At 31.9% G+C, this 15,441-nt stretch overlaps 2 protein-coding genes across 3 annotated transcripts in view; one reads left to right on the top strand and one right to left on the bottom strand.

Moving 5' to 3' along the window:
- Positions 1-15,441, bottom strand: part of LOC120430256 (uncharacterized) — a 332,478-nt gene that overhangs the window by 27,378 nt on the left and 289,659 nt on the right. For both annotated transcript variants that reach the window (XM_052710891.1, XM_052710892.1), the window contains one exon: positions 6,064-6,089. The gene's annotated coding sequence lies outside the window, so the exon portion shown is untranslated. The remainder of the gene's footprint in view (positions 1-6,063; positions 6,090-15,441) is intronic.
- LOC120428141 (solute carrier family 12 member 4) overlaps positions 1-15,441 on the top strand; it is a 119,369-nt gene that overhangs the window by 16,530 nt on the left and 87,398 nt on the right. The window lies entirely within an intron of this gene.

Raw genomic sequence — 15,441 nt, 5'->3', positions numbered from 1 at the left:
AACCTAACCTCCTAAGCTTGAGAAAAAGGGTGAAGTTAAATGGAAACTTCCCCTTTTTCTTGAGTTGGGAAGTTACGTGTTAAAACGTTTTGCAAAGTTTGTGATAAGCATTTACAGAGTTTTTTTTTTATTATTTTCCGATCGATACATTTCTGAAAAGTGTTTTTTTAGAATTATGAATTTAAAGATAAGCTTTAGATGTTTTGCTGCTCAAATTTCAGACATCCCTATTTTTTTTAATTCTTCAAAACTTAAACCATTGTATGTATGTTTAACCAAAATTGCCATAACAAGCCTTTAATTTTCCCATCACCATAAAAAAAAACTTTGGCCAGAAAGGTGAAAAATTATTCTGAAAAACAAACTGTTTAGATAATAAATTTGATCTACATGGCAATACAATCAATTTGTTATTATTATACGGAACTAATATTTGTTTAACTTTTGATTGAAATTGATTTAAATTTAATTAAATTTGCAACCGACTGTACCTAGACCCATCCAAGATTAATAAAGCTGTCTTGAGTAGCAAGCAGTTCATCGCCGTCGCTATACTCTCTTCACCATAAAATATTGACCTTGAAGTTGCATTCCAGCGCGGCGGACAACCTTGCTGGCGCACGCACCCATATGAGTCCTGGCGTGACTGGAACCACTTATGGCGGGAGTCCCTTCGGGGGCTGCTTGGGATTGCTTAAGCAAACCAACCCTAAATCGCTCCGGGGAACCATTATCGGAACCCGAGCCACTTTAGTCATGGGGCTTTTTTCTTCTTCTTCTTCAGGCTTTAATCGTGTGAAGGAGTGAAAGGAATGTTTCGACCCCGGGACGTCCGCGTGGTTCGCGAGTCATTCATAAGCTATATTAAAGCTTCCATCATTGTTTTGTTTGCCTGACTGAATGCAGTGAAAACGGGAAATGATCTATTATTACGAATCGTTCACCTTTCGTTATGAAGTGTGTGGTGTGGTGATTAACTTTTGTTTAGTTATTTACTAGATGATAGGTTGCGTTAAAGACTTTATAATGCTTGCTGGCATTGTGTGAATGTTTCAATACATTTAATTACCTACTTGGCTTGGAGAGATTCAAAACGGACAAGAACAAGTAAATCTGAAAGAATGGGATGTCTAATACCTTTACGTATATCATTCATCCCTTTCAGATATGCCTGAAAAGCCTTTTTGTAATCCAATAACGTACATTATTCCGCCAAATCCGTCCCGTATTATGTGTCCGATTAGTACCAACAAATGCACTCTAATGTGTCCGCGGCGGAAGAGTTACGCGTGCGTTAAACATGATAATTTAATAAAATGGTACATTCATTCGTCGGTACATCCATTTGCATTCCCCGGACCTCGGACAATCGAGGTACAAATTCTACCTTTACCGAGGAGAAAGTGCCCCCAGCTGAGCCCAGCTTTTATACGGAGCTAGGACCAGGACCACGCTGCAATTCAATTCCAATAAATTTCTCAACCGTCAGACCTCCGATGTAATATGCCCATTTTCGCGCCTTCTAGCACCGCGATAGTACCGGATCCATTATTGTGCCCACGTCGAGGAGTGTTGGCAAAACCCACGTGCGACTGTTCCGAGCAAAAATGTCCCACGTGCAAACTTTTGCGATTTCTTCCCTTAAATTTTTTTAAACCTTATAAGCCACTTTTGCGCTCAACGTCACGTTAAGAGAGGTGTTGGGCAACACCGAACAGGTCCGGTCCAAATGCAGGCAGGTTCTAGTTCTTTGACCGTGTTTCGACCGTCAGGAGCGTTGAATTGCACGCAAAATGTGCAGGGCAATTGCGCGGCCCGTTGCGACGGGCTGACCCCCGCCGGGACTGCTGGACAACCGTTGGTTGCGTGGAGCAGAGTTGCCGTGTCCCCGGAGCAAGACGGGGTCCAGTTTGAGAAATTGTGGTTTGTTCATGAAATCCGTAATTTTGAATTTTAATTCGATTTTTTTATAGAATTTTAAAATAAAAACTTTTTTAAATTCAAAACTTACCAAAAATAAGTTGTTTGTGGACGACCCCCTCCCCTCAAACCATTTTCTGGGAAATGCTGCTGCTCGGTACACGCAGAAAAAAGAGTTCCCAAAATCGTGAACAAGCGTTCATGAAAATGGGAACCACGAACAAAGTGTTCAAATTTCATGGTACGTTTTTCAAAATCGTACCATGGGATTTGAACACTTTGTTCGAGGTTCCCATTTTCATGAACGCTTGTTCACGATTTTGGGAACTCTTTTTTCTCCGTGTATGATTTAGTGCAATGGTGCAATGTTTTGTACTACTATCCGACAGCGAACAACCGCACACACACACAAAACAACCCGGGGAAAATGCAAAATTCATATATTTAAACTATCAGCTAGTAAGAGAACCAACGAACGAACGCATGTTGTTTTCAAGTGTGTGCAAAAACATTTTTGACTGTCGTCACCATGGCAAGAGGATGGAAAGTGCCTCTGCGACAATGTTGATGAGCGAACACACGCACACACTTTTCGCTGCTTCTGAATGAAGACTCGGAGTTTGTTTGTGCATAAGGAAAATTTCCGAGGAAATTTATAATGGAATTCATGAGGTTTTGTAATGACAAACATCACATCTGACTTTTAGATGCGTGGGGGTGTAGCATTCCTTGTTCTGAAAATGATAATAAATTTTGATTTATTCCTCGAAATAAAATTTAATACATTAAAAGAGAAATTTTACTAAATTTAAAATTTTCTTTTGTCAGTGAAATAAAAAGAGCAATAATAAACAAACCTTAAATGTTCTTTTAAAAATGCAGATACATCAGTAAAAAAATGTGGGCTTATTGGGTGATAAAGAGAAAAGAAAACATTTTTTTTAAATTCAGAAACCACACAGCAAAAAAACCGATGGTAAAATCGCATGCAAAAGCATGCACATCACCTTCGTCAAAAAAGACACTTAATATTACACACTGCATGTACAATTTTTGTAAACACAAAAAAAAAAGTTGCAACCGACGGGATTCAAACCCAGCACCAACAGTACGGACTGGCGCCTTAGCCCGCTCGGCCATCAGACCGATGAAGAATGGAAAGGATAAACGCATATATGAGCTTGACATTTCGGTCAAGTAGGTTTCTCATACTGATGGGCTACATATTTCAGGGTGTAGAATTACATAGAATTTCATAAAATAATGCAAAAAATATTTTACACCGAGGCCTTTTACTCGCAGCTGGATTACTACTTTTTTTGCTGTGAGCAATACAATCAAAAAGCAAACACAAAAAAATTGTATGAAATTGTTTCAAAATTGTCAAAATTGTCAAAATTGTCAAAATTGTCAAAATTGTCAAAATTGTCAAAATTGTCAAAATTGTCAAAATTATCAAAATTGTCAAAATTGTCAAAATTGTCAAAATTGTCAAAATTGTCAAAATTGTCAAAATTGTCAAAATTGTCAAAATTGTCAAAATTGTCAAAATTGTTAAAATTGTCAAAATTGTCAAAATTGGCAAAATTGTCAAAATTGTCAAAATTGTCAAAATTGTCAAAATTGTCAAAATTGTCAAAATTGTCAAAATTGTCAAAATTGTCAAAATTGTCAAAATTGTCAAAATTGTCAAAATTGTCAAAATTGTCAAAATTGTCAAAATTGTCAAAATTGTCAAAATTGTCAAAATTGTCAAAATTGTCAAAATTGTCAAAATTGTCAAAATTGTCAAAATTGTCAAAATTGTCAAAATTGTCAAAATTGTCAAAATTGTCAAAATTGTCAAAATTGTCAAAATTGTCAAAATTGTCAAAATTGTCAAAATTGTCAAAATTGTCAAAATTGTCAAAATTGTCAAAATTGTCAAAATTGTCAAAATTGTCAAAATTGTCAAAATTGTCAAAATTGTCAAAATTGTCAAAATTGTCAAAATTGTCAAAATTGTCAAAATTGTCAAAATTGTCAAAATTGTCAAAATTGTCAAAATTGTCAAAATTGTCAAAATTGTCAAAATTGTCAAAATTGTCAAAATTGTCAAAATTGTCAAAATTGTCAAAATTGTCAAAATTGTCAAAATTGTCAAAATTGTCAAAATTGTCAAAATTGTCAAAATTGTCAAAATTGTCAAAATTGTCAAAATTGTCAAAATTGTCAAAATTGTCAAAATTGTCAAAATTGTCAAAAGTGTCAAAATTGTCAAAATTGTCAAAATTGTCAAAATTGTCAAAATTGTCAAAATTGTCAAAATTGTCAAAATTGTCAAAATTGTCAAAATTGTCAAAATTGTCAAAATTGTCAAAATTGTCAAAATTGTCAAAATTGTCAAAATTGTCAAAATTGTCAAAATTGTCAAAATTGTCAAAATTGTCAAAATTGTCAAAATTGTCAAAATTGTCAAAATTGTCAAAATTGTCAAAATTGTCAAAATTGTCAAAATTGTCAAAATTGTCAAAATTGTCAAAATTGACAAAATTGTCAAAATTGTCAAAATTGTCAAAATTGTCAAAATTGTCAAAATTGTCAAAATTGTCAAAATTGTCAAAATTGTCAAAATTGTCAAAATTGTAAAACTTTTAAAAATTGTAAAAATTGTAAAAATTGTAAAAATTGTAAAAATTGTAAAAATTGTAAAAATTGTAAAAATTGTCAAAATTGTAAAAATTTTCAAAATTGTCAAAATTGTTAAAATTGTCATAATTGTCAAAATTGTCAAAATTGTCAAAATTGTCAAAATTGTCAAAATTGTCAAAATTGTCAAAATTGTCAAAATTGTCAAAATTGTCAAAATTGTCAAAATTGTCAAAATTGTCAAAATTGTCAAAATTGTCAAAATTGTCAAAATTGTCAAAATTGTCAAAATTGTCAAAATTGTCAAAATTGTCAAAATTGTCAAAATTGTCAAAATTGTCAAAATTGTCAAAATTGTCAAAATTGTCAAAATTGTCAAAATTGTCAAAATTGTCAAAATTGTCAAAATTGTCAAAATTGTCAAAATTGTCAAAATTGTCAAAATTGTCAAAATTGTCAAAATTGTCAAAATTGTCAAAATTGTCAAAATTGTAAAAATTGTAAAAATTGTCAAAATTGTCAAAATTGTCAAAATTGTCAAAATTGTCAAAATTGTCAAAATTGTCAAAATTGTAAAAATTGTAAAAATTGTAAAAATTGTAAAAATTGTAAAAATTGTAAAAATTGTAAAAATTGTCAAAATTGTCAAAATTGTCAAAATTGTCAAAATTGTCAAAATTGTCAAAATTGTCAAAATTGTCAAAATTGTCAAAATTGTCAAAATTGTCAAAATTGTCAAAATTTTCAAAATTGTCAAAATTGTCAAAATTGTCAAAATTGTCAAAATTGTCAAAATTGTCAAAATTGTCAAAATTGTCAAAATTGTCAAAATTGTCAAAATTGTCAAAATTGTCAAAATTGTCAAAATTGTCAAAATTGTCAAAATTGTCAAAATTGTCAAAATTGTCAAAAATTGTCAAAATTGTCAAAATTGTCAAAATTGTCAAAATTGTCAAAATTGTCAAAATTGTCAAAATTGTCAAAATTGTCAAAATTGTCAAAATTGTCAAAATTGTCAAAATTGTCAAAATTGTCAAAATTGTCAAAATTGTCAAAATTGTCAAAATTGTCAAAATTGTCAAAATTGTCAAAATTGTCAAAATTGTTAAAATTGTCAAAATTGTCAAAATTGTCCAAATTGTCAAAATTGTCAAAATTGTCAAAATTGTCAAAATTGTCAAAATTGTCAAAATTGTCAAAATTGTCAAAATTGTCAAAATTGTCAAAATTGTCAAAATTGTCAAAATTGTCTAAGTTGTCAAAATTGTCAAAATTGTCAAAATTGTCACAATCTCTTTATTTGCAGGAAACCTTTTTCCCACGATTCTTTTGGTGATCAATTTTACAACCCTTAGACTATTTTGAAACTATTTTGCACATGATATAAACAATGTAATCATCATCATCATCGTCAAGGCATTGTGATGAAATAGGCAATCACTACTTTTTATTAAGATTTAGATTTTCAATAGCACTCAAACTGAAAACAAATAATATTAGAAAAAATTAACTTACCTCTTCATCAAAGCTGAATTACTGTGCTGCAACGAGATAAAAAAAGAAACAGAAAATAGCCAGATTAGTACAAATTGTCACACTTTATTTCCGTTGCATGCAGCAGAAGCCATAAACTGCCACAAAGTGTCGAGAGATAACGAAAAAAGTCTTTCCCATATCTCGCCATGGCGCTGCCCCAACACCACTACTTAAACATATTAAAATTAATTGTGCAAACATTTAGTCACACTTATCTACATATATAGCTACAGTTAAGACACATAGTTCACAGTAATAAACCCGGGTACGGTTCTTTCTGCAGTTAAAATTGCGTCGGTTCTGGTTTCTGTTTTTTTTTGCAGATGCACTCTTTTTTGCACTTTACTGCTGCTGGGTGAGAAACTCTAAGTTAAGGGGATTCATTGTCACCAAGTACATTTGCAATTGAGAGTGCGCTTTTTACTGTTGTAACCCCTATAAAACATTGAAATCTATTTTAAAAAAATCTGAAAAGTGATTTTAAAGAAAATATAAAAATATGAAACAACTAAAAGTAACTTAAACATCAAATTAAAGAAAATAACAAACAAGTCAAGGGTTAATCCCTCAGTTGGCCAGGGTCTCGTGCCAGTGTTCATTATCCATCACACTTTTCCGAGGTTCCTCCCTCACCCTCTCCCTCTCTGTGTCTATTTGCTGAGGAGAAGGGTTGGGGGGTAATAAAAGTGTGGCCAAAGAAAATAGACCCTCGCGGAGCTTGTGGTAGCAACAAAACAATATTTGCACAGGGTGTCTGCCGGCTGTCTTGTGTGCCTCAATGACTGCATGCAAGCAAGAGGAGCTTTTCTTACGAAAGACGCGCTCAGAGAGTTGGGGACGTGAAACGCGATGAATAATTAAGATGTGCTAATGCAAATGGGTTTTTGGTGGCTGGCCAGCGCTCGTCTGAAGAATAGGAAAAGGAAAAAAAGAAGAAGAAGAAAAGTACCTACTTGGACCAAAGTTATAACAATTAGATAAACAAACAGCTTTTTAACAATTTTGCAGCGCCAGCGCTGGGTTGGGTGGTGGTGTTGTTGTCGCACAAACGTTGAGATCGTAAAAAAGTTTTATTTTCAAATTTTGGAAAGGAGACACGAGCTTTTTACGGAAGGATGCTCGTGGCGAAGCGAGAACAATAAAATGTTGTAACTTCAGGGACAAAAGATAGGAAGAGAGGGTGAATGGCTTATGAATTTGTTTATTTGCTTTTTATGGAAATAAAATTTGTCTCTGGGTTCTTTGGGTGCAAGTATAATTATTCATTTCGAGTTTACATAATTTAACAAAATAATATTTGTGTGTAAATTTGGAAGGTGTAGTTTTGGAAGGTTAAATATTACCTCTTTTATGATGTAATTTGATCTTTATTTAGACTGAAAAAGTGACATTACACCAGAATAGTTGCAAAGTTAGACATTTTCAGAGGTAAAATGACACATTTTTCTGACTTAAAATGTGTACCCCTTCCCAAATGACAATGTTTTTTTATGTGTGCAACGTTCTGATAATTGAGAATTCTTAAGGATGAAATTAAACAGAAAAATTTAATAAATATTTGGAATGTTGATTTTTTGTATTTGATCATTCATTTGATATTTAAAAAATGCAGAATGAGCAGTAAAAAATACAATCATGAAACTTGATTTAAAAGAAAATTGTCTCTATTTTCCCTGAGTAATTGAGTTTGTATTGAATTGCTTTTTTTAAACAATTCATCAAATGGCCTAATCATTTTTAATATGATAGTTTTGCCGGTGTCGACTATCGACTTTTGAAATAAATGTGTGCTTTTAAAGTTTATTTTTTTCACACTCTCAATTAATTCTCTGGATTAAAATCAAAATCTATTTGTTTGCAAAAAATTCGAAATGTCTCAAGCATTTTATGCTTTTGAGCTATTTTCTACGTTTTCGCAATCTATTTCCCTTTGTATTTTATTTTATAAAGCTTAGCCCATGCATTTCCTATGTCGAAAGATGCCATTTTGCACCATAAGTTTTTCCATCAAAGTTTCCATACATTTTTAAAAGCTGGACATACAAAATAGGCATGTGAGTATTCGAAATTTTAAGGAAATCGAAGAAGGGATTTTCTGAATAATTTGATATCTTTGGCAAAGTTGTAGATTATAATCAGAGCTTTTCAGAAGAAATGTTTACACACAAAAAAATCTGTATTTTTTATTTGATTTTTTAATATTGAAAGTTGGAATTTCTTAAGTCTTATTTTATCATTTTTGAATTGTTTTTATATGGTGCAAAATCAGACAGTGGAGACATGAATTAAAAAAAAAGATTTTTGGAATAAATTATAAGACATTAACAAATAAAATTTCAAAAATCAATTTAAGATGCTGTGAAAAAAGAGTTATCTCAGAGTCATCAAGTTTGCTCTCAATTTTCAAATCGCGATAACTTGAAAACTGTTGGTTCGTTTTCCAAGTTGAAAAATTTAACTTTTGTGTAATATGCTGGTCTTTTTTATAAAAAAGAATTTAAAATTTTAAAATCCAGCTCAGCAATTAAAAATGTACACAATAAGTGTTTTTGGCGCTTTCAAAAGGTTAGTCTTGATTCTAAAAATCTACGTAATTTAAGAAAAGAGCAGAATCGCTTAGTAGTACTGTTAAAATTTTTTTTTCGAAATCTCAGAAAAGATTAATATCATTTTTTTTTTACGAGATGTTTGTCTTTTTTCGATGAATAGTCTTAATAACAACAAATTTTGTAGCGCACAATAAAAATTGTTTCTCCCAAATATTATTAAATTATCTCTTGAAAAACTTAAAAATATTTTGCAAAGTTTAATTACTGGCTTGAATTTTTTTTCCAAAACTTACAAAATTCAATTGAAATAATGTTTTAATCAATAAACAATAATCACTTGTAGCATGATCGAACCAGTTGAAAAATATTTCGAATTTTCGTGTAATTTCAACGCGAAAATAATTTTCCTTGAAACTCAGATTTAAAAAAAAAAATGGTTAGTAGACAACTGTAGTGATGGATAATGTATAATTTGAAAAATTTGGTAATTTTTTTTAAATCTTATTTTTGCCCACTGATTAAAAAAAACTGTTTCAATCATTTTTTTATTGCTTAATAAAATTCTCAAATTTATTCATAAAGTTTTGCTAAAATAAATCAAACAATTTCCTGAATTCGCGGTATGAAAAGGGATTGAAACCATTGATTTATTAATCATAATAAACAATACTTTGGTACTATAACATTTCATAGCGTAATGTTAATTTATGTGTAAAAAAATTCCATATTAGGATTTTTACAGTTTTTTTAATGGCATTTTCGGTTTCAAATTTCCAAAAAGATTTATTTATTTTCCAAATTTAATTATTTGATTGACAATGTTGGCTTTTATTTAGTAAATCTATTTTTTTCTTAAGAATCATCTTTCACAAAAAGCGGAAAGGTTTCAGCTTAAGTTTATTGGTAACTGAAAGTACTTTAATTGAATAATTTAAATGAATGTTTCGCGAATGTTCAAAATATTTAGATTTTTAAAATTGATGATATGCTTGAATGGAATATCTCTGAATCTTAGTTTGCGTTTTAAAATTTAAGAAGAACTTGAGTGGAACAAATAAAAATTCCCACATAGTTCCTCGAGGTCAAGTTACGCTGTCGTACGAAGTGTTGCGTAAATTGTTTCGCAAACAATTCAATTTCTTCCGCAAACAAGAAATCCATGTCGAAAAAGTTCAGCCGGTTTGCAATTCCGGAAATAGTTGCCTCATAAATACACGCTCCCACCACCTAAGTTGCAGTTGTGTAGAGGACCAACTTTTTCAGGTGCTTCCCTCACGTGGTGACCCCTTACCCACTTCTGCCACATATCTTTGAATTGGGTTAAAACGTAAACTTTTGTACTGACCACAATTTCTTGCGAAAACACACACACACACACACACACACTTTTTCCAACGTGTATTCGCACACTTCAAAGTCTCGGAAAATTTAATTTATGACCGTGCCTGAACCGGGCACACATGGCTCCAAGTTCAAGTTTAACCCGTTGCGGTTTGTGGTGGTCAGTACGGTTAGAGGGGACAGGTTTTGTGGGGGCGATTCCGGGTTCCAGATTGCAGCAGCACCTTTAAACCTTTTGGACTGAGGGAGGAAGGGAAATCGTAGGTGTTTTTCCACCAACATGTATCGTTTTTCGCTTTCTGGACAGTGAAAGTGGATGGATGAAAAACGATTCTGCGAAAATGAACCGGCTTCAAGCTTGGAGTGGAAATACAAGCTCGCAATCTTGCAGGAGGGTTTGGGTTTGATAAAGGTGAAAGTGGAACAAGGAAAACTAAATTTATTGATATGTTGCTTTAGCCTGAATTTAAATTACGAGTTGGCATGAACATGGAGGAATTGACCGAGTTGTTTGATAAAACTGAAAACTGACTTATTCACGAACCGACTTGTTTATCCCAAGAAATCACTTTCAATGTTACTTTACAGATGTTGAGGCAAAAACACAATTTAAATGTTCGCCAACACCATCAAAAAAGCATAAAGAAAAATCCCACGAAACGTGCCGCAACGAAAGTGGAAGTTTTGTTCGTTCTCGAACAATGATGAATAATTAACGACTCGTAAATTCCAGTAAACGCCTTCATTTTCGAAACAAATAAAGCCTCTTAGAGAGCATCATCTGCCACGGGCACGATCCACAAGAGGAAAAAAATAAGAGAAAAAAAGTACATAAACATAAAAACTGAAGAAATAGGTTAAGAAGCATTGCGAGCCGCTGTGGTCTTCTTTAGCAGGTTATAATTTTTCTTAGCGCGCCTCCCCTGGGGGGAGGGATTTTCCCATGGAATTACCCCCCCCCACCCCACACTAAAGCTCTCTTAAATCGCAATAATTTTCCATCGTCAATAGTAGTTTGATGGGAAACACAGACTGACTCCAACCAACAACACATCCAATCATGATGGGCTATTTGAGCTGCCATTTGTGGGTGATGTCGAAAGTGAGATTTTATTTTTCATTCTTCGACTGGTTGACGGTTGCGACTGGTGGCCGGCTTGGGTGATTCCCACGGCCAGCGTACTGAAGCTTGCACAAATCGAGAGCTTTTTTTTCTGCGCTCTTCGATTTCTCAAGTTCTAGGGCCAGTTGCGATTGCTTGCGAGCAGCTCTTGGAGGGGCATGCGAAAAATGTGTTTGGATTAATAACTTTGCATTATTTTCAACTTTTGGTCTGAAATTTGTTACTCAACTGAACAAGTAGGAAACATCTCAACATGTTAACTTTAATTAATTATCACTTAGCAATTAAATTTCAATTTTTCAGTTCCAAGCATTTACCAGCAAAAAAAGTCCTCCCAACCAGATCTCAGTGGCTATCACAGCAAAACTCTCAAAGTTTGACCCATCTGGGGATGGTTCTTGTGGCCAAAGTGTGCAGAGAAAAGTAGATGCTGAAACTTCAGGGCGCAGATTTTATCTAAAGAGTTTAAGCATGAAAATGTCATTAAGTGAAGATGTTGGGTGGGGAAAAGTTGCCTTTCGCTTATTCTGCCTTTAAATGTCTTGAAACTGTTGAAAGAGAAGTTTAGAAAAGGTTAAAATTCGAGCATTAATATTTTTGGTCCCTGGTTTCCGCCCCCAAAATTTATAAGTGTTAATTGAATAGGATTTAAACAAAGTTTTGGTCGCAAACAAATGCTCATTTCAATTAAAAAATCTACATTAAATCAGTTTTTTGCTTTTGATTTTAGTCATTCAGAAAATATGTTTCGGATTTCGATTCATTTGAGCTCAATCGACGCGTTTTGGTTTAAAAAAATCGTTTCTGATTTATTCACACTTATATGTAAAAAAATTTAATGTCGAATAAATAACTGAATTTTTATAATTTACTAAATAATACATAAAATAAATCTTTCATGACGGAAAAGTTAAGGCGTAGATTACGAAATAAAATGTTGGTGTCTTCTACAAAGCTGTTTGAAACTTTCTAGAAGACAAAACAATCCCAAAAAAAATCCAGAAAAGTTAGATTTTCAAAATCACCCTAATCGTGAACTACCCTAATTTTCAACCAAACCAAATTTTGCCCCTTTTCATTTGCAAGTTCAAATTGACTTGTCAAAAAATAAAAATGTTTGTTTTTAAGAACTCTGAAAGTGCCTCGAATATCATTTTCTCTAAAACTTAAACATGAATTGCCACGTTCAAAAAACTGATTCTTTAAGGTTTACTCAGATGCTTTCTATAAATTTGTTCGTAAAAGACGTAAATTAAGAGATAAAATGTTGGTGTCTTCGACAAAGTTCCTTGAAATTTTCTAGAAGACAAAAAAATCCCAAGAAAATCCATTAAAGTTAGATTTTCAAAATCACCCTAGTCGTGAACCACCCTAATTTTCCAAAAAATAACGAATGTTGCCCCTTTTCTTTTGCAACAAATCATCTGAAGACACTAAAGCTCCAAAACTTTACCATTTTTCGGAAAATCCATTTTGCACTTAATTTTCCCATCTGGACCACTGTGCATGGGATAAACTTAAGTTCGTAGTTTTCAGTGGTTTAAGCGAGAGCAGAACAACTGTGTTTTTTTTAATTCTAGAAAAACAGTTATTATTTGAAGTTGTAATTTGGCAGTAGGAATTCAGTTATTTTATCTTTGATTATTTTTTTATTCGACTAAGACCTGGAATTAATTTTTAAACATATCAATCTTCATTCGCTTAGTATTACTGAAAATTAATTTTAAAATACCTGCCATAATCTACAAAATAACAACACATAAGCTTTCAATTTTATCAAATGTATCTTTAATTTTGATTCCTCTAAATATTTGTTATGAACCTGAATGGAAACTAACGTTTACTGCAAATTAATTAGAAACTGAAACATACATGTTGTATTTAAATTAAAGTGTTTCAATTAATTTTTTTTCAAAGCAAAAATTTTTTTTTCGCTGATTGGTGATTTTGAATTTACTTAGGCTTGTACAAATTTTATTTAAAAATTTTGTCAGAGGGCAAAAAACACTTATTATTTTCAAAAAACTTCGTAATTTCCTTGGAAATTCAAGTGCATCAGCTGAAATCAATTTAAAATGCATTCCTCTGGGTTGATTTAAAAATCTATTAAATTTTTGAAATTTTTCGATGTTTAGTACTAAACTAGTGTAAAATGTATTTTAAAACACCTCGAAGGTTTTTTTTAAATTTTCCTTCTCTTGTCAAATTCATTGTTAGAATATCCAATTATATCCAAATGAATTATAGTGTAAACCATAGTTGAAAGGAATTCCAAAACTCTATTAGGTTATAAGTAACACGAAATTGTAAATTGATTATTTACTAATAAACACTAATTGAATTAAAATAATTGTATTTCAAAACACTTTTTGCATTCAAATGTTAAGACTATGGCTTGTTATTTCAATTATTATATTTTTTAATTTTTTTGCCTCGACCCCGGCCAGAGGCAAGTGACAAAAACTTTGAAAAATATTTGCATCTGTCTAACTAAAGGCTGACTCTTGACTAAACACCCAAAATCAAAACCAAAATATGTGTATTGACGTTTTTAAAAAAAAGTTCTAGAAATATTAGGTAGATGAGAAAAAACTTTTGGATATTTTTGTTGCTTGAGCGACTTATTTTTTGCAAATTTTATTCACTGGATTTTATAGTCACTGGAAATCGATGGATTTATGTACATATCCATTTCTTATGGATTGAGAAACTTTCAACTACATATTGCACTTCCAATAACAACTTTCCAAAACTAAACATACCAGAATTTAAAGAACTCAGACGATCGAATAAAAATAATTTCTTCAAACACCGTAGACTTACCCCACAATTTCTGAGTTTAATACAGTTCTATGGACCATTGTTTTATTTTTTTTGTTTTTGACTGTTTTTGAACACTCCTAATTAAAGGCATATGCAAAATCTCCAAGAAATCCAAAATCGCAAAACTGATCAATTTAACGGAAAAAAAACATCAACAATTGTATCTTTTGCGAGAAGTTGCATCGCAAAAAATGCCTCTATTTAACCAGTTCAAAAAATAACGGATAATTTGATAAACCTTAAATCCCTAAAAAAACTCTAGTCAAACCCACTATGGGCCATGTCCATACAAACAGGCGGCCAAATTATTTTTTTGCTTTTTAAATGTTTTTTTCATACAAATTTGGGTAATTGTATGGTATTGAAATGATAAACGTCGATTTTTATGACTTTTCATGTTTTTCAATAGCTGATTGTTTATAATAAATAGTCTTTTCATACATTTGCAAGTGCAACAGAATTGCGTATATATTGTATCGCAAGTTTATATTATTAAATTATGGATAAGCTAATATATCTCCACTTTAAGGACACAACCCCTCCCTCCTCTTTCTTTCACCCCCCCCTCCCCTCCACTCCTCCAACAAAATTTTGTTAAGCGTAATAAATTCATTTTATGTCAAATATTTATTATTTACTGCTGTGTGTTTCTTTTTGTACGTTCATGCCATATAACATGAGACCCCCCCCACCCACCCTTACGGGCATAAATTGCAAAAATTTTAATTGTTAAATCAAATAACAGAAAAATTAATTTTATTCAAAATATTAATTATGAAGTAAAACGATAAAATACAAAAATTATTCTTATTAATCCTTATGTTCTTGTTCATGAAAATTCATTTGATTATAGAGTTTCTGACGGCTTCAGGATATGTTAAAGGTACTTTTTATGATGTTTTGTACTAACCAACATAGAACTTAAATGTGGATCAGTATCATGGATTGATCGCAGAAATTCATCACGCTAAGTCAATATTTTGCTGAATGAGATTCTCCATTCTCCAGTTTCGCTTGAGAAACTTCGGTACCTTATTTTGACTAAGGTACTCAACTTTAAATGTAGGCAACAGAAAACTCTAATAAAGTCATTTCGAACTTCTTGAAACCAGGTATTGATTTTTGAAGTGACGATGCCCACGAAGTAGGTAGCAAAACAAGTGAAATAAACGGGCGCGTATATAGATTGCAGCAAATTTTGATAAAACGTAAATGTTCACAATGGCATATCTCCGAAAACGCAAAAAATCGCAGGCTGGAAATTTCAGCAATGTTAGATTATGATCCAATCTTTCAAGTGATCTTAGTTTCATGTTTAGCATCGGTTAGCAAAAAAAGTACTCGATTAACAAACACAAAAAAATAAGTTTTGTCAAAAAAATGCTCCAGTTATTCGATGAAAACTTCAGTTTTTGGTATAGAAACAACATTTTATCTTTTAATAGTTTCAAAGCTTATCTCATTACCTTTCCAATGATGTATAATTGTCATAATAAAATATTTAAAATGGCTGAGCTATGT

The sequence above is a fragment of the Culex pipiens genome, chromosome 3, assembly GCF_016801865.2.
Source record: "Culex pipiens pallens isolate TS chromosome 3, TS_CPP_V2, whole genome shotgun sequence".
Lineage (NCBI taxonomy): Eukaryota > Metazoa > Arthropoda > Insecta > Diptera > Culicidae > Culex > Culex pipiens.
This window is presented reverse-complemented; position numbering and strand designations above follow the sequence as displayed.